General features: G+C 38.4%; 1 protein-coding gene across 3 annotated transcripts in view; it reads right to left on the minus strand.

Moving 5' to 3' along the window:
• Positions 1–9,523, minus strand: part of IST1 (IST1 factor associated with ESCRT-III) — a 29,694-nt gene extending 20,171 nt beyond the window's left edge. For all 3 annotated transcript variants that reach the window (XM_026495144.4, XM_057314216.1, XM_026495142.4), the window contains exon 1: positions 9,417–9,523. The gene's annotated coding sequence lies outside the window, so the exon portion shown is untranslated. The remainder of the gene's footprint in view (positions 1–9,416) is intronic.
• Positions 9,524–20,110: the final 10,587 nt, after the last annotated feature.

The raw sequence follows: 20,110 nt of genomic DNA on the forward strand, positions 1-20,110 counted from the left end.
TATCCAAAAAAATGGTCCATCTATATACTATCAACAAGAAACTCACTTCAATATAATGAGTATGTTTAAAGTAAAAGGATGAGGGGTGCCTGAGTGGCTCAGTGTGTTAAGCATCCAACTCTTGATTTTGGCTCAGGTCATGAGATCAGGGTCGTGAGATCAAGTCCTGCACTGGGCTCCGCATTCAATATGGAAGGTGCTTGTCCCTCTCTCTGCTCCTCCCACCAGTCTCACACACACACACACACACACACACACACACACTCTCTCTCTCTCTCTCTCTCTCAAATAAATAAATAAATAAATAAATAAATAAATAAAATCTTAAGTGGTGCCTGGGTGGCTCACTCAGTCGGTTAAGCACTTGCCTTCGGCTCAGGTCATGATTTCGGGGTCCTGGGATCAAGCCCCACATCAGGCTCCCTGCTCAGCAGGGTGCCTGCTTCTCTCTCTGACCTTCCTCCTTGCTTGTGCTTTCTCAAATAAATAAAATCTTAAAAAAAAAAAAAAAGTTGGGGCACCTAGGTGACTCCTGGGATCAAGTCCCAAGTCAGGCTCCCTGTTCAGCAGGGAATCTGCTTGGTCCTCTCCCTCCACATCCCCCGCCAATGAAAAATGTCTATCACACACTCATCAAAAGAAAGTTGGAAGTTCCATTCCTCTACCCATTTCAGTACAAGCTTCCAGTTATAAAATAAGTCATGGGGATGTAAATGTACAAATTAGTTAATAATACTGTACTGCATATTTGAAAGCTGCTGAGAGGTCTTAAACGTTTTTATATCGCACACACACACAAGTTCTTATCACTAGAGAAAAAATGTTAACTATGGTGATGGATGTTAACTAGTCTTATTGTGGCAATCAATCATTTCACAATATACACAAACAGCTAATCATTATGTTGTATATCTGAAACTAATATGTTTTATGTCAATAATAACTCATTTTTTAAAAAGAAGGTAAAAGTTAATTGGAGGGGCTATATCAATGTTAGACTAAGTAGATTTCAGAACAAGGAAAACCAGGGATAAAAAAGAAATATTACATACTGCTATAATTATATAATGATAAGAGTGAATTCACCAAGGAAAGATAATTCAAATAATGAATGCACCTAACAAAGAGAGCTTCAAAATGTATGAATCAAGAACTGACAGATAGGAAAGGAGAAATAAACAAATCCCTAATTAAAGCTGGAGACTTCAACATGCTTTCACCAGTAACTGTTCAAACTGGTAGATTATCAGCAAGGATATACAAGAACTGAACACCAAACAACCAAACAACCGACTATATCTCAATGATAGTTACAGAACACTCCACTCAACACAGTAACGCACATGGAACACACCTGAATGTACACCATATCCCAGGGTACAAAACAACCTTAACAAAACAGAACGGAAGTCACACAAAGCATGATCTTCAACCATATGGAACTGAACTAAAAATCAGTTAACAAGATAGCAGAAAATCTCCGAACACTTGAAAATTAACACACTTCTACATAATCCACGGGTCAAAGAGGAAGTTGCAAGCAGGAAAAAAATGTTTTAAAGGTTTGAACTGCAAGAAAAAGAAAGTATTGTAACTTGTGGATGTAGTTTAAAAAGCAGTACTTAAGGGGAAATTTACAACACTAAATGCTTATATTAGAAAAGAAGGTCTCAAATTAGTAATCTAAACTTCCACCATAAGGAACTGTAAAAAGAACAATATTATAGCCCAAAACAAGCAGAAGGAAACAATAAAAAGGCAAAAATCTATAAAATTGAAGAGGAAAACTAGAGAAAAAAATCAACAAAACCAAATGCTGGTTATCTAAAAAAAATTTTTTTTGTAAGAATTTATTTCTTTATTTGAGAGAGAGCAAGTGAGAGAGAGCAGAGCAGGAGGGAGGGGCAGAGAAAGAATCAGGCTCCCCACTGAGCAGGTACCCAGACGCGAGGGTCGATCCCAGCACCCAGAGATCATGACCTGAGCAGAAGGCAGATGCTTAACTGACTGAGTCACCCTGGCAACCCAAGATTTAGAGCCCCTTGTGTCAGGTGGGATCCCAGCTCGGTGGGGAACCTGCTTCTCTCTGACCCTTCCCCCACTCATGTGCTAATAAATGAATAAAATCTTTTTTTTTAATTTATTTATTAGGGGGGTGGTGGGGAGAGAGCACAGAAGTGAGGAGAGCAGACTCCCTGCTGAGCAGGGAGCCTGACATGGGGCTTGATCCCAGAAGCCTGAGATCATGACTTGAGCTGAAGGCAGTCTCTTAACCCACTGAGCCACCCAGACGCCCCAATAAATAAAATCTTTAAAAAAAATTGACAAATCTTGGGGCAACTGACTCATTCAGCAGAGCATATGACATTTGATCTTGAGGTGGTGAGTCCAAGCCCCATGTTGTATGTAAAGATTACTTTAAAAAACTGATAAGTCCATAGAAAACCGGCAAAAAAAAAAAAAAAAAAAAAAAAAGGGAAACAACTAGGAATGAAGAAGGGAATTTCATTACAGATCCTAGAGACATTAATTAAAAGGGGACAGTATCAACTTAGACCTATAAATTCAAACAAGAATGGAGAAATCTCTTAACTCAACTTACCAAAACTGACACAAAGAAATAGTAAATGTAATTACCCCACATATGTAACAAAAACTGAATCTAAAATTAAAAACCATTCCAAAGGAAAAAAAAATTCAGGCCCAGGTGGCTTCTCTACTAAACATTTAAGAAATTCTATCAATCAATTACAGAAAATTAGTACATTATATGAACCCTCACACACTTAGTAAGGCTGGTATGAGAATTAAATGATAAATGGACTTTTATGTGTTTTAGGTTGAAATAAAATTTTAAGGTATGCTTTGTATCTTTTCTCCCCAGCTTTACCTTTTTTTCATTAACCTGTTTCAAAGTCACTGAAAGACTTCAAATGTATATAATCAGTATAGCTCACTGAAGTCAGGTTTTTTTTCCTTTTTTTTAATCAAACACTATTTCTATGGTTCCATTGTTATTCCCACATTGCCTAGCACAGTGCTTTGTACAAATCTGTCACTACTGTTAATCAGTAAGAAATTTAAATAAAAATAACATTTTTTTAAATTCCACTTCCATAATTCAATTTTGTTTTAAATTTAAGAAAAATAACTGGCCCAAGTATTTTGTTAAGTTTTCAGGATTTTCTTTCTTTTTTTTATTAAGTTTTTAAATTTATTGTTTTTAGTAATTTCTACACCCAACCTGGGGCTCAAACTCACAACCTGGAGATCAAGAGTTGCACGCTCTTCTAAGCCAGCCAGGCACCCCTAAATTTCGAGGATTTTCAATTTCCAGAAATTAGATTTGTATTCCACACAAAAAAAGGAATCGTTAAAGACAATGACATGGGGCGCCTGGGTGGCTGAGTCGGTTAAAGGTCTCATCTGCCTTCCGCTCAGGTCATGATCCCAGAGTCCTGGGATCAAGCCCCCGCATCCACCTTTCCGCTCAGTGGGGAGTCTGCTTCTCCCTACCGCTTGCAATCTCTCTCAAACAAATAAAATCTTTAAAAAAGAAAAAAAATAAAGACAAAGACATTAAACCACAAAGGTAGTAACTAAAGATCTATCCTAAATATCAATATATGAAATAAATCATTAGACCCCCAACTAGTCTAATACAAAATACCAACTTAATTACCATTTCAGGATTTGAACCTGTTTCCAAAGCTACCATAACCTTTGTACCTGGCATGATTAGGAATATTAATCTGAAAGTTAATAAAATATTCTGGTCAAATTACTGTTTTATACATACACAAACATCTATATACTTAAGACAAACATGAACAAATGTATATATATGTAAATACGTATATACATGCAACATGCTAATATTTTCCAGTACCTCATTTAAAATTCCTTTTATGATTCAGAGGTCATTCTAAGATATTATGCCTCAACATGTTTACTGTTAGTTAAGCGCCCTTCTATCAAGCACTGTGCTAAGCCACCACGGACATTTAAATAAGGCCTCACCCTAAAGCTTCAAACAGCTCACAATCAACACCTTTTTTTTTTTTTTTTTTAAGATTTTATTCATTTATTTGACAGAGAGAGAAAAGAGGGGGAGCAGCAGGGAGAGAGAAAAGCAGCTCCCGTGTAGCAGAGAGCCTGACGCAGGATTCAATCCCATGACCCTAGGATCATGACCGGAGCCGAAGGCAGATGTTTCACCAAGTGAGACACCCAGGTGCCCCAAAGAGCTCATAATCTAATGAGAATGACATTGAAAAACAAAAAAAAAAAACCTGTAAGACACGTAAACAACTATAACAAACCCTATAAAATGATTACGAACTAGTGATTACAAAACTAGTTCTTAGTATTCTATCTAGTTTATATATAGGCATACCTCTTTTTACTGCACTTCTAAGATACCGTATTTTTTTTTTTTTAACAAATTGAAGGTTTGCAACCCTGCATCAAACAAGTCTATCAGCACCATTTTTCCAAAAGCATTTATTCACTCCACGGCTGTGTCACATTTTGCTAATTCTCACAATATTTCAAACTTCTTCATTACTATTACATCTGTTACAGTGATCCATGATGAGTGACCTTTGATGTTACTATTGGAAAATTGTAACTGGGGTGCCACCAACAACTCACCAATGTAAGACAATGAATTTTGTTGATAAATGTGTATATTCTGATTGCTCTGCCAACCAGCCATTCCCCCATCTCTCTCCCATTGCTTAGGCATCCCTACTCCCTAAGAAACAAGAAATGAGGCCAATCAATAATCCTACAATGGCCTCGAAGTGTTCAAGAAAAAGAGTCACACATTTCTCACTGAAAATCAAAAGCTACAAATGATTAAACCCAGTAAGGAAAATACATCAAAAGCTGAGACAGGCCAAAAGCTAGGCTTCCCGCACCAGTTAGCCAAGTTGTGAATGCAAGGGAAAAGTTCTTGAAGAAAATGAAAAGGACTACCCCAGTGAACAAATGATAAAGCGAAAACAGCCTTTCTGCTGATATGGAGAACATTTTAGTGGTCTGGATAAAAGATCAAACAGCCACAACATTCCCTAAGCCAAAATCCAATCCAGAGCAAAGTCCTCTCTTAATTCTACAAACAGAGAGGAGAGGAAGCTGCAAAAGAAAAGCTTGAAGCTAGCAGAGGTTGATTCATGAGGTTTAAAGAAAGAAGCCATTTTCTGGGGTGCCTGGGTGGTTCAGTGGATTGAGTATCTGCCTTCGTCTCAGGTTGTGATCTCAGGGTCCCAGGATTGAGCCCCACATCAAGCTCCCTGCTCGCTCTCTTCCCTTCCTGTGCTCTCTCTAGCTCTCTCTCCTCTCAAAATCTGAAAAAAGAAAGAAGCCATTGTCCATAGCATACAAGTGCAAGATGAAGCAAGTGCTGATGCAGAAGCTGCAGCCAATTATCCAGGTGTAGCTAAGATAATAAAGGTGGCTATACTAAACAACAGACTTTTTTTTTTTTTTTTTGACAGAGACAGCCAGCGAGAGAGGGAACACAAGCAAGGGGAGTGGGAGAGGAAGAAGCAGGCTCCTAGCAGAGGAGCCTGATGTGGGGCGTGACCCCACCGGGATCACGCCCTAAGCCGAAGGCAGACACTTAACGACTGCGCCACGCAGGCGCCCCAAACAACAGATTTTTTTTAAGGGCTCCATGCTCAACACAGAGCCCAACATGGGGCTTGAACTCATGACCCTGAGATCAAGAGACAGATGTTTAACCGACTGAGCCACCCAGGCCCCTCCCAAACAACATTTTTTAAATGTAGATGAAACAGCCTTATACTGAAAGGAGATGCCATCCAGGACTTCCATAGCTGGATAGAAATCAATACCTGGATGCAAAGTTTCAAAGGACAGGCTAACTCTTGTTAGGGGCTAATGCAGCCTGTGACTTTAAATTGAAGCCAATGCTCATTTATCATTCTGAATATCCTAGGGCCTTTAAGAATTATGCTAAATATACTCTGCCTGTGCTCTATAATGAAACAACAAAGCCTGAATGACAGCACATCTGTTTACAACATGGCTTATTGAATATTTTAAGCCCACCACTGAGAACTTCTACTCAGAAAAAAAAAAAAAAAAAAAGGATCCTTTTACTGTTCATTGACAATGCACCTGGTCACCCAAGAACTCTGACGGAGATGAGATTAACATTGTTTTCATGCCTGCTAACAAAACATCCATTCTGCAGCCCATGGATCAAGGAGTAACTTCAACCTTCAAGTCTTACTATTTAAGAAATATATCTTATATGGCGAGATGCCATAGACAGTGATTCCTCTGATGGATTTGGACAAAGTCAACTGAAAACCGTCTGGAAAGGATTCACCATTCTAGATGCCATTAAGAACATCTGATTCATGGCAAGAGGGCAAAATATCAACATTAACAGGAGTTTGGAAAAAGTTAATTCCAATCTTCATGGATGACTTTGAGGGGTTCAAGACTTTAGTGAGGAAGTAACTATACATGTATAAATAGAAAAACAATTAAAATTAGAAGTGGAGCCTGAAGATGTGACCTTGATGAGAAGTTGTTTCTTATGAATGAACAAAGAAAGGGGTTTCTTGAGATGAATTCTACTCCTGGTGAAGATGCTGTGAAGAACGGTGAAATGACAACAAAGAATTTAGAATATTATATAAACTTAATTGATAAAGCAGCGACAGGGTTTAAGAGGACTGACTCAAATTTGAAAGAAAGTTCTATGGTGCATAAAATGTTATCAAACAGTATCACGTGCTGAGAAACTATTCATGAAAGAAGTCAAATGATGCCAAAAACTATTATTTTATTTTAAGAAATTGCCACAGCTTCAGCTTCACCCAGATCGGTCAGCAGCCATCAACAGGCAGCGAAGATCCTCCACCAGCACAAAGTTACAACTGCTGAAAGTTCAGATGATGGTTAGCCTTTTTTTAGCAATATTTTAAAATTAAGATACGCACGTTGTTTTGTCAGACATAATGCTACCGCACACTTAACGGACAATGTAGTACAAACATTAATTATTATATGCACTTTGTAAACAAAAAAATTCAGGGGTGCCTAGGTGGCTCGGTCAATGGGTTAAGCATCTGCCTTTGATCACTGGCTCTCTACTCAGCAGGGAGTCGCTTCTCCCTCTCACTCTTCCTCGGTGCTCTCCCTCTCTCTCTCAAATAAATAAAATCTTTAGGAAGGAAGGGAGGGAGGGAGGGAGGAAGGAAGCAGAGAGAGAAAAGATCAGATCCTGAAGTCCTAAGAGACAAGCTTTAGAGTATGTAGCTCCAAAAATGCCAAGTGGGGAAGGGAGGCAGCAGAGTCAATAGTGGCTAGGATGATATTACGCAGTATAAAGGAAAACTTCTGTATTTGAAATGTATTATTTTACGTATCTTGAATACTTCTTCCTTATAAATGACATGAACAGATTTAGGTATGACCACTGTAATGCAGCTATGAAGATGTGACATAAGAGTACAAACAAGCCAGAAAGCATTTCCAAGTTAATACAGTCCAATCCTTAAAACCTCTGATTTACAGAATGCCAACTTTACTATATTTTCACACTGTTAACTGTTAATTAAATCTTCACTGACCAAATTAATCAAGATTAAAAAGTAAATAAAATGAAGGGCAATAAGACCAGTAGCATGTGTAACTTTCAAGTAAAGTACAGACTACAGAAAGCAAAGACCATCAAGATATTCTGGAAGAAGCTATAAATACTGAAATGTGTAGGCATTATCAAAGTATTTTTGTTTTGTTTCAATAAATATAAAAAAAAATTACAGAAAGGTCATTGGGTATACGTTTTACCAAGAGTTTTTCCTCATATTTTTACACAGTTGTAATCATGGACTCTGACACTACAGAGTCCTTTTATCACGTGATATAATATGTTAAGTTATAGTCTTCAGCTTTAATGGCTGCCTAATATTCCATAGTAATTTTTAAATTATTTCCCAAACTTTGACATTTGTCATATAAATAATGCTGAAATTAGTATTCATATGCATACTACTTTTCCTATATTTGAAATTATGTCATTAGACTACATCCTATCTTCTAGTTTTATCTTTTAAATCAGAATAGACTACAGACAGCTGGGACTTGATTCTAATTTTAAAGGAATGAGAATTTAAGTAGACTGGGGATTCTGAAGGCTCCTGATCACGTAAAAGCCCACAGGCACAGTAAGAGAGGAAAAAACATTTGGACAAAACAGTAATAGTACTTTATGAACGAATTTAGAAACTGGGTGACTTTAAAATACAATGGTAACATTAAAGTTTCAAAACACTCTTTTAACTTCTAAGAAAAGGGTATTACCAAGTCTTTTATTCCCTGAAGATGTGATTCTGAGAAAGTTGTAAAAACAAAATTTCCCACGGACTACCGGATTGTAGGTGAAAGAGTCAAAAGGCTTCTACGTGTATAAGCACCCACTCACATATATCTCAACTAATGTTTGGTTAAACACATGCACAAGAAGAGATATATTCAAAATTGGCCCTGAACTGATCGATGTTGAAGCTAGATGAGGGAATTCATTCCACTCTTTAGTCTGCATGAAATTTTAACTGCAAGTTAAACGCGTAATGCAAAACAAAAAATTACAATCCCTGAAAAGAGTTATTTATGAGCGGCTTTTAATTTTACTACCGCAGAGAATGAAAGCGGCTGTGTCTTTCCTACTGGCTAATTGTGGATCCCGATACTGGCAAAAGTTTACGCTGCTGAGTTTAAAATCTTCAGCTCCAGCACCCCGAAGAGGAGCTCTGAGAACACAAAGAAGGAGAAAGGCAAGGACAGGGCCTCAGGCTCTTCACAAGGTCTCCCATATAAGACACGGAGGAGTCTTCGAAAAGGGGCAAAGGCCGCTGCTCGCTTAAGCTAAAGAGAAAGCCAATTTCCTCCAGCCAAAAGGGGCACCACCTCAGGAGGCCGCCCCGCCAGGTAGAGGCGATCTGACTCTCGCAGTCAACTCAGACCCCGACCTTCCCGAAGTCTCTCTGGACCAGTAGAAACGGCACACGGGTGTTACCGAGACCGCAGGCCGAGCCCGTCACCAACAGAAGCCGGAGCCGAGACCGCGGCATTTCCGCCTCGGGGAAGAGACCTCGAGGCAGGAAGGACAACAGGAAAGTTTCGCCGCCTCAAGTAGCCAGGACCAGCGGTACCCAAGCGGCCCTGCCACGCCCCCAACCCCGGCCGCAGGCGGCCTCCAGCACCGCGGACCTCCGGCCTGACCTCCGGCCTGACCCCAAACCCAGGATCCTTCCCTTTCTCCTCACCGGCCACCTCACGGTCGTCCGAACCCCAGACTAGGGGCTTCTAAATCCAGAGCGCAGTGCGAGGAGAAAAACAGAGACCCTTGACGTTAAGACTGCCACACTCACCTGGCTGAATCCAGGCGTGAAAACGGCTGAGAGGAACTCGGCACGTAAAGCACAGCATCCAAAATGGCGGTTTTCTCAGCCTCAGCACAAGCAAGCGCGGGCGGAGGGATCTGCAGGGCCAAGTTAGCCACGCCCTCCTTCCCAGAGATTGGCTGCGCGCCCTTCGCTCCCGGAACTCACGTCCACAGGGGCTCGAGGCTCCCTCCTTTAGCTCCCTTCGGAGCCGAAGCGATGGGGACTACTTCCCGCGGCGGAGGCATGGATGGTGACGCGTTAACACGTCACGCCACCTGCGTTATCACGTCACGCCACCTGCGTTATCGTCACCTGGTAGAGGCGCACCCTGGATAGGGGAAGTCTTTCCCTGGGCGCGGAGAGGCAGACGGGAGTGGTTAGTTCACCTGCTCCGTGCCCAGTACGTTCTTCCGGATTTTTGCAGTCCCTCGAAAAACCGACTCCAGTATTACCTTTTAGAAACCCGGAGTTACTCCCTGAGATTTGCTCCCGTCCTTCGCTCAACTCCAATCGCCCCTAGGGGCTTTCCCCCGGGTGCCGGGTTCTTTCCTCCCGCGACAATGACTGAGCAGGTTTTGATTCCTTAGACGCTGTTTATCCGATCCTTCACCCTAGTCATTTAGTTGCCCACCATCACTCCATCGATGTCCTCCAATAGCTCTGCTCCTCTTTTAAACCAAATCTGATTGCTCTTTCAACTCGAGTCTCTAGTCTGTATTATTTAATTCACCAGTGTTTCCTCAACACCACGTTCTCCGGTAATTTACCTTATCTCTATCCAGAGGAAACTTCCATTTAGTTTTCTTTGTTTTTCCCTTGAAAACCGGTCTCTCGGTTTACCGAGGGGAAGGGGCTTCCTCGGCTTTTGGCTTCTAGGAGAAGTAATTCTGCCCCCTGCTGTAGAGGCTGCAACTACCGGGACCAAAATTGTGGTTTGTGAAATTGTAAAGCGGTCGTGTGACAAGGATGGAGCTACACGTCACTGTATGAGATTTATATGAATTTAGAAATAGTGTGTTTTTATAACCGCTTGAAATATTTCCTTGAAAGACCAGTTCCAGAACCTCAAAATACAGTGTTTGATTCTTTTAAAATGTGTGTGTTGTGGGGGGGTTCCCCCTGTAAATGCATGCAAATATAATTGAGTCTGTTACGCAGTAAGATAACGCCATCTAAAAAAATGGAAGTGAGGGCGGACTGCTCGAATTTAAAAAGCCTTAGAGACACTGCAACCAAATGTAATGCGTGTGGATCTTGTCTAATGATTCAAACAAACAAACTATAAAAGACATTTTTGAAACAACCGGGAAAATTAGATTATGGACCAGGTATTACACGATATCAACTAACCAAAGAATTGTTCTTTTGTTAAGCATGAAAATGGCACTGAGGGGCGCCTGGGTGGCTCAGTTGTTAGGTGTCTGCCTTAGGCTCAGGAAGTGATCCCGGCGTTCTGGGATCGAGCCCCACATCAGGCTCCTCCGCTGGAAGCCTGCTTCTTCCTCTCCCACTCCCCCTGCTTGTGTTCCCTCTCTCGCTGGCTGTCTCTCTCTGTCAAGTAAATAAATAAATAAAATCTTTAAAAAAAAAGAAAAGAAAAGAAAATGGCATTGAGAATTTGTAAGAAAATGGCCTTTAAATTTTTTTTAAACAGTGAATACTTTGCATTGGGGTTAAAATGGGGCAAAAATCTTGATGATTGTCTAATTGAATGAGTTATTGTACAATTTTCTCTACTTTAAGTATGTCTTAAAATGTTCATAGTCAACAAGTCAAAAGGTGAAAATAACCCAACTGCCCATTGTCCGATGACCAATAAAAGATGGTACATACATACAATGGAATATTATTCATCCTAAAAAGGAAGGAAATTCTGACACAACATCTACAACATGGACAAACCTTGAAGCTATTATAGTATGTGAAATAAGCCAGTCACAAAAGGACATAACACTGTGTAATTCTATCTATCTATATGAGGTCCCTAGAGAGGTCAAATTCAGAGAGGGGAAAAAGTAGAATAGTGATTACCTGGGGTTGGGGGTGGGGAAAGTGGCGAGTGGTTGTTTAATAAGTACAGTTTCATTTTGGGAAGACAAAAAAGTTCTGGAGATGTATGGTGGTGATGGCTACATGACAATGTGAGTGTACTTAATGCCACTGAAATATATAATTAAAAATGGTTAAAATGCTAACTTTTAGGTTATGTATATTTTACCACAATAAAAAAATTTCATAAAATTTTTTAAAAATTAAGTCTATGTCATGGAGGGAATTAAATAAACAGAATATGTACTAATCATTTAAATGCAAAATGTGGAATCTTTTACAAGAAAACTGGCTCTAATTAAAAGACACTAATGAAATATAATAACTGAATGAAATACATAAAACTCAATTGGATCCTGGTTAAAGAAAAAAAAAAGATACTTGGGGAAACAACTTAGGGAATTTGAATGTGTTTCAAATATTAGATATTATGAAATTATTGTTAATTTTCATAGACAGTAATAATTGTAGTTGAGCAGGGGAGTGTTCTTATCCTTAGGAGATGCATGTTGAACTATGTAAAAGTAAAGGATCGTGGTGTCTGCAAGTTACTTTCAAATTGTTCAGAAAAAAAAAAAGAAAAATTGTGTGTGTGTGTGTTTATACTAAGCTATTATATATCTCCTGGGAAATAGTAGTTTTCCCCCCTGAAACTACCAGATGAAGCCATGGTCCCAGCAATAAATATATTCTGATTTTGTCCTGCGTTTAGTTTAAAAGCAGAATAAAGGGGACTGAATTTAATAACTTCTCTTTTTTTAAGAGTAAAACTATGTTTGTTTTTACTAATTTGAGAGTATATCTGTGGAGTTTAATGAAAGATGCCCCATGCCGTTATTAATTTTTTGGAGAATATTATTAAAAATTTATATGTTTATTTTTTTATTTTAAATTTAACACAAATAGGATAATAATATGCACACTATTCAATAAACCTACTTTTTATTTTTATTTTTTTTATTTATTTATTTTAGGGAGAGCCATGTGGGGCTTAATCTCACAACTCTGAGATCATGACCTGAGCTTAAATCAAGAGTCAGACACTTAACCGACTGAGCCACCCAGGCACCCCTAAACCTGCTTTTTATATTTAATATATTCTGCATATCTTTTTAAAAACGTTTAATTTTTAAGTAATCCCTACACCCAGGTGGGACTCAAACTTACAACCCTGAGATCAAGAGTTGCACACTCTACTGACCGAACAAGCCAGGCACCCCATTCTGCATATCCTTTTCTGTCAATAAATATAGATCCATCTTTAACCATGGAAGCAGATTTACTGTTATTTGGCCAGTTTCTTATTAATATTTAGGTTGATTCCAATACTTGTTCTGTAATGTGCTATAGTGAATATCCTTCTTCTTAGTATGTATGTGTACACCTTCAGACTATTTTTATTTCAGACTGTTTATTAAAGACATATTCCCGTAAGTGGCATTGCTAGGTCAAAGGGTATGCATATTTAAAAATTTCATTCCCACATTATGTGTCCCCCAAAATTCATACGTTAAAATGCTAACTCCCAGTATCTCAGAATGTGACCTTATTTGGAGATTGGGTCTTTACAGAGGTAGTCAAGTTCAAATGAGGTCCTGAGAGTGGGCCCTAATCCAATATGACTTATATCCCCATAAAAAGGTGAAATTTGGAGAGAGACACACACTCAGGGAGAACACCAAGTGAAGATGAAGTCAGAGATGGAGGTGAAACATCCACAAACCAAGAAACACCAGAGATTGCCAGCAAACCACCAGAAGCTAGGGAGAGGCCTGGAACAGATCCTTCCTTATAGCCTCAGAAGGCACTAACCCTACTGATACCCTCAGCTAGGACTTCTAGCCTCCAGAATCGTGAGACAATAAATTTCTGTTGTTTAAGCAGCCCAGTCTGAGGGACTTTGTTGTAGCAGACTTACCAAACTAGTACAACCCATTACCAGACTTCTCTCCAAAAAGGTTCTATTATTTTATCCTCCTAGTGATAGTATATGAGAGTGCCCATTTCTCATACTCCCCAACTATGGGTATTGTCAATCTTTCTAATCTTCTTGAAAGCAAGGAATTGTTTTAATTTGCATGTCTTTGAATATTAGTGAGATTGACTAACTTGTAAATAGTGTGCTCATTATAATCTCTTGCCCATTTTCCTAATGGTGCAGACAGACTTTTAAAATAAAATTTTTACAGTAGTGCAGAAATAGCCAAACACACACACAAATACACAGCTGAAAAAGATGTACAAAAAACATTAAGTCTCCTTCCTCTGCCCCGTAGTCTTTTAGTCCCTCACTCCAGAAATAGAATAACCATTGTTACCAAGTTCTGGTGCCTTTGAGCAAGTTACTTAATCTCTCTGTGCCTCAGTTTCCTCACCTGCAAAATGGGAATAATATCACCTACCTTAATAAAGTTGTTATGAAGATTAAGTGTGTAAACTACAGGGTATTAAACAGATAATGTTAAATGCTTTCAAAATCCTTCCAGTGATCTTACATGCATGTAAAACTGTATGCATATGCATGCCCTGTTTTTACACATGTAGTAGCATACTATGCACACTACACTCTAACCTGTACTATAACATACATTAAGAAAGTGTCCATATCAGTAGTTGACAGTAATTCTCATTCTTTAAAGGACTGCATAATACTCCAATATTATGTGTACCATAATTTTTAAAGCACTGTTCTATTGATGGGAATTTAGGGTATTTCCAATATTTTGCCTCTATCAACAATACTGCAATGACTAGATATTGGCTTGCATGGATTGTGTTTAATAGGTAAATTCCCAGAATTGGGTCGAAGAGTAGGTATATTTTTAACGTTAATAGATATTGCCAGATCACCCTTGACAGAGGAGCATCAATTTATATCACCACCAATGTATGAGCGTTTCTATTTCCCTATGCCCTCAGTAGCACAATGTGTTTGGATAAGTTTGGATAACTTGACATTATCACGACCTTATTCAAGCCACGAAAGTAAAGATGAGTGAGAAGTGTCATGGAGCCCATGTCTTGCTAAAAGTGACATGATTCATTTAGAAAAATTGCTTCCTACCCAGCAGTTTCTTCAATTCTGCTTTCGTCACCTATGTTCTGTCCTAATTATTTAGATCCTATAGTACATCAGTGTAAATCGTACCACACCAGCCAGTTATCCGGACAGTACCTCTGTCCCTGGCTGAACAGATCAGTTTCAGAAGCAAAACATAATTGAAAAAAATCAAACTGACTCACGTTATTTTGCTTGAAAATTCTGTTTTGCTCTTAGGATAAAAATTAATGCATAACATTTCTTTGGTTAACTAACCAGTAACGCTTTTTTTGTGTAAATGATTATAACTAGTGGTCATAACAAAAACCTGATATCGTGCTAGGACACAGAATAGGGGTCCATAACAGGCCTGCAGGCCAAGATCAGTCAGGGCTGTTTTTGTACACTCCCTGCAGCTAACAATGGTTTGTACAGCGTTAATGGATTGTAAAAACAAAAAAACAAAACAAAAAGAAAGAAGAATATGTGACAGAATCCTTATATGCCCACAAATAAAATATTTATTAACTGGCCCTTTACACAAAAGTTTTGCTGACTGCTATAATAGAAGAAAGTACTACATTTCATAAGGGAGAAGGGAAAGATGTTGGGCAGAGAGTGATTTGTCTTTTTTCCTTTTTTTTTTTTTTTTTTTTTTTTTTTTTTTTTTTTTTTTAGTATTTGTTCATTTGAGAGAGAGAGAGTGAGTCGGGGGAGGAGCAGAGGGAGAGAATCCCAAGTCAACTCTCCGCTGAGCATAGAGCTAACTCAGGCTCGATCTCACAACACTGAGATCATGACCTGAGCTGAAATCAAGAGTTGGATGCTCAACTGATTGAGCCACCTAGGCGCCCCTTGTCTTTATTCTTTTAAATATTAACATTTAGAAAAGGGAAAGTCTTGGAGCACCCGGGTGGCTCAGTGGGTTAAGCATCTGACTTCAGCTCCACCCTCAGTTGGGAGTCTGCTTGTCCCTCTTCCTCTACCCTTCCCCCCCTCATGCTCACTCTTTCAAATAAATAAATAAATAAACAAATAAAATCTTTTTTAAAAAAAGAAAGTCTCAGAAATATAAAATAGGGACCACTCTGGACATTTTCATAGGCCTACAGAAAAATCAAGAGCATTTTTTAGAGCACCTATGGAATGATTCTTCAAAGAACTTGATATCATTTATTAGGGCTACATACAATATTAAATATTTCTATGGTATTTTTCAGTTTACAAGTTACTTACAAACACATTACCTCATTTTGAGGCATGACATTCATGTGAACCAACTATGGGTCAGAAGCGATCGTTCATTTTTAGAGGAGAAAAGTGAAGCTCAGAGCTGTAGTGATCAATCCAAGGCCAACAGGTATAAAAGCACCAGGGTCGGATTTTGACCCAATTCTTGAGACTAGTCTTTCCATTATATACACTCCTTTTCTTCCTACTTTTTTCTTCCTTATACTTCCTACTTTTCTTGAGACTAGTCTTTCTATTATATGCTTTCCATTATCCATAATGATTTGCATCCTGGTTTTATCTCCAATTCATGTATATTGATTTCATCAACAAATGAAAAGAAAAATGCATTAAATCACTGATTTGGGTTCATATACAAAATCAAAAGAGAGTTCTCAAATCAGATTGGTTTCATGGCATTTACCATCATTGTAATCATCCTAGAAAACTTACTTTTTCCTTAAATGACTCCAAAGGGATGAAAATATAACTCTAGATTCTAAATATAAATTCAAAAGTTAAAACAATCTCCTTAAAATATAAGATTCATATCAAGACTGTATGACACTGGCATAATGATAGACATAAAGATCAATAGTATGGAATTGAAAGTCCAGAGATAAACCCATTCATTTATGGTCAATTGATACTTAACAAGGATAATAAGAAATCAATGGGGAAAGGATAGACTTTTCAACAAACAATTCTAGAAAAACTGGATATTCGCATGCAAAAGAATAAGGTTGAAACTTCCTGTCTCACACTTATGCAAAAATTAGCTCAAAATGGATCAAAAACTTAAATGTAAGAACCAAAACTATGAAATTCTTAGAAGAAAACATGGGTGTAGCTCTTCATGACTGTGGCTTCTTAGATATGACACCTAAATCACAAGCTGCCAAAGGAAAAAATATACAAGTTGGACTTCATACATAAAAATCTTTGATGCTTCCAAGGACACTACCAAGAAAAGTAAAAAGACAGCCTACACAATGGCAGAAAATTTTTGGAAGTCACATATCCTATAAGGGTCTAGTATCCAGAATATTAAAAAACAACAACTCTTGCAAAACAACTCTGAAAAGACAAATAACCCAACTTAAAAATGGGCAAAAGTATTGTATAAGGCATTCTTCAAATGGTCAATGATAAGCACAGAGAAGGTGTTCAACATCCTTAGTCATCAGGGAAATGTAAGTCAAGACCACAATAAACTGTCACTTCACACCCACTACAATGGCTATAGTAAAAAAGAAAAAACAATAACAAGTGTAGTCTAGGATGTGGATAAATTGGAACCCTCCTGCATTGTAGGAATACAAATTGATGCAGGCACTTTGGGAAACAGCCTGGCAATTCCTCAAAAAGTTAGAGTTACCATATGACCCAGTTATTTCACTCCTAGAGTGAAATTTTGAGAGAATTGAAAAAAATGTGTTCACACAAAAATTATACACCAATGTTCATAGCAACAGTATTCAGAATAGTCCAAAAGTGGAAACAACACAAATATCCATCAACTGACAAATGGAAGTAAAATGTAGTATATCCATACATGGGAATATTATTTGGCCATAAAAAGGAATGAAGTATTGGGGCACCTGGCTGGCTCAGTTGGTAGAGCATGTGACTCTTGATCTCAGGGTCATGAGTTAAAGCCCCACGTTAGAGGTAGTGTTTACTCAAAAAATTTAAAAAATCAAAAAAAAAAAAAAAAGAAAAAAGAGGAATGAAGTACTGATACATACTACAATATGGATGAACCTTGAAAACATTATGCCAAGTGAAAGCAACAGACACAGAAGGCCCCGTATTGTATGATTCCATTTATGTGAAATGTCCAGAATAGGCAAATCTGCAGAGACAGAAAGTGAATGAGCGATTGCCCATGGCTGGGGGGAGGAAGAGTGGGGAATGACTGCTAATGAGTATAGGGTTTCTATTTGGGGCAATGAAAATGTTTTGGAATTAGTTAATGGTAATGGTGCACGACCTTGTGAATATACTAAAAACCACTAAATTACATACTCTAAATGTATGCCAGGGGCACCTGGCTGGCTCAGTAGGTAGAGCAGGCTGTAGATCTTGGGGTTATAAATTCAAGCCCTGGTTGGGTGTGGAGATTACTTAAAAAAAAATCTTTACCAAAAAAAAAAAAGTGTGAATCTCATGGTACGTGAATTGTATCTTAATGAATTTTTAAATGAAGTTCTTAAAGTTATCTTACCAATGCTGTTGTAATGTAAAGCCCTAATGAGGTCATTGTAGAAGCCAGTAAATAGAAAACAGATTAGGAAGATAATTTCAAGAAAAAGTTTACAGAGTTAAAGTGTCAAAATAATAGCACAACTCCATGAGTGGATTGGGAAAGTAGAAATAAAAAATGAAGCTGAAAAAAAATCTATGATTAATGAAAAAGTATCCTAGATCCACAAGTTAGGTGAGAACAGAGGAAAAAGAAACGAATTCCTTATTTAGTAATTTTTCCCTTATATGATTATAACCCTGAGTCACACCACCTCAGAGACACAGGAAGGTTATAAGAATAGCATCATTATGATCCTATTTTATTGGCAGCTCAAGGAGACAGAACGAGCCGCCCAGCTTTGCGCAGTAACTTAATGATGAAACCAAGAAATTTCACTGGAGGCTTTCTCCTAATGTTTTACCTGCTTGCTGTTTTCATGTTGAAAATATCATCTATGTGAACTTTAAACACAATAAAGCTATATTTGCATCCCTCAGTCTAAACTCATCAAGAATTACTGTTAAGTATGAAAGCCAATATTTATTCTAGCTTGCATTCTTTTATCCTCCAAGTTTTTATTTAAATTCCAGTTAGTTAAGATACAGTGTTAAATCAGTTTCAGAGGTAGAATTTAGTGATTCAACACATACAACACCCAGTGCTCACCACAACAAGTGCCACACTCCTTAATCCCCATCACCTATTTAACCCATCACCTCCTCCACCTCCTCCCTGGTAAACATCAGTTTCTTCTCTATAGTTAGGAGTCTGTTTTTTTGGCTTGCCTCTCTTGTTTCCCTCATGTTCATTTATTTTGTTTCTTAAATTCCACAGGAGTGAAATCATATGGTAGTTGTCTTTCTCTGACTGACTGCTCTTATCATAATACTCTCTAAACCCATCCATGTCATTGTAAATGGCACGATTTCACTCTTCTTTATGGCTGAGTAATATTCCATTTGTAATGGTATATGTGTGTGTGTGTGCACGTGTGCTAAATCTTTTTTTAAAAGATTTATTTATTTATTTATTTATTTATTTATTTATTTAGGGGAGTGTGTGTGTGCATGTGCGAGCAAGGGGAGGGACAGTGGGAGAGGGAGAGAGAATCTCAAGCAGACTCCCCGCTGAGCACAGAGCCCAACCTGGGTCTCCATATCACGATCCGGAGATCATGACCTGAGCTGAAATCAAGAGTCAAATGCTTAACCGACGGAGTCACCCAGACAGCCCACACTGCATCCTCTTTCTCCATTCATCAGTCGATGGACATGTGGGATCTTTCCATAATTTGGCTATTGTAGATAATGCTGCTATAAACATTGGAGTGCATGTATCCCTTCAAATTAGTATTTTTGTATCCTTTGGGTAAATTCCTAGTAGTGCAATTTATTCCACCTTGCATTCTTATATAAAAGTGTCTAAAAAACTTCTGGTTAGATGAAAATATTCCACTTTCTGGCTACCTAGAAATTAACATTTAAAATGAAATTAAAATGTTTCCTTAACCGAAATAATTTCTACCTAAATACCCCAGCCACAATGAATGAATGAATGAATGAATGAAGCTGCTTACCACACAATTGTGAAGGACCAAGTTCCTTCAATACAGCCATTCTCCCACAAGATGCAGACAATGATATCATCTCATTGGAGATTTATGGGAAGAACATTTTGCAAGAACACTTTATGCAAATACCAGGACTTGTTGCTTTAAAAACACGGGTCAGCATCTTCATTAGCTCTTCTTCCTGGGGCCAGGAATCACAAGGACTATTTGCCTAACGCTTTCATATCTTCATTTTACTTAACCCTCTGATTACAAAAACCCTATGAGAGTAAGGTTAAGAACTATTACATTATTATCCAATTTGCATTTTAGGAAGTAGAGGTTCAGAATAGGGACTTGCTCACCAGGCTGGTCAGTGGCAGGGCTGGGACTCAAGGCTAGATCTTCTATTACCAGATCCCATTTTCATTTCTCCGCATTCCCTACTTCAGGTAGGCTCTGTCAGAGGCAGTCTTAGGCATTCTTCAAGAAGACGGAGTAAGAGGAAGGAAAGAAAAGTAGTGAGGAAATGGGGATGATGACAAGGGGACTTCTTACTAGGA

This window comes from Ursus arctos, unplaced genomic scaffold, assembly GCF_023065955.2.
Source record: "Ursus arctos isolate Adak ecotype North America unplaced genomic scaffold, UrsArc2.0 scaffold_19, whole genome shotgun sequence".
NCBI classification, from domain to species: Eukaryota; Metazoa; Chordata; class Mammalia; order Carnivora; family Ursidae; genus Ursus; species Ursus arctos.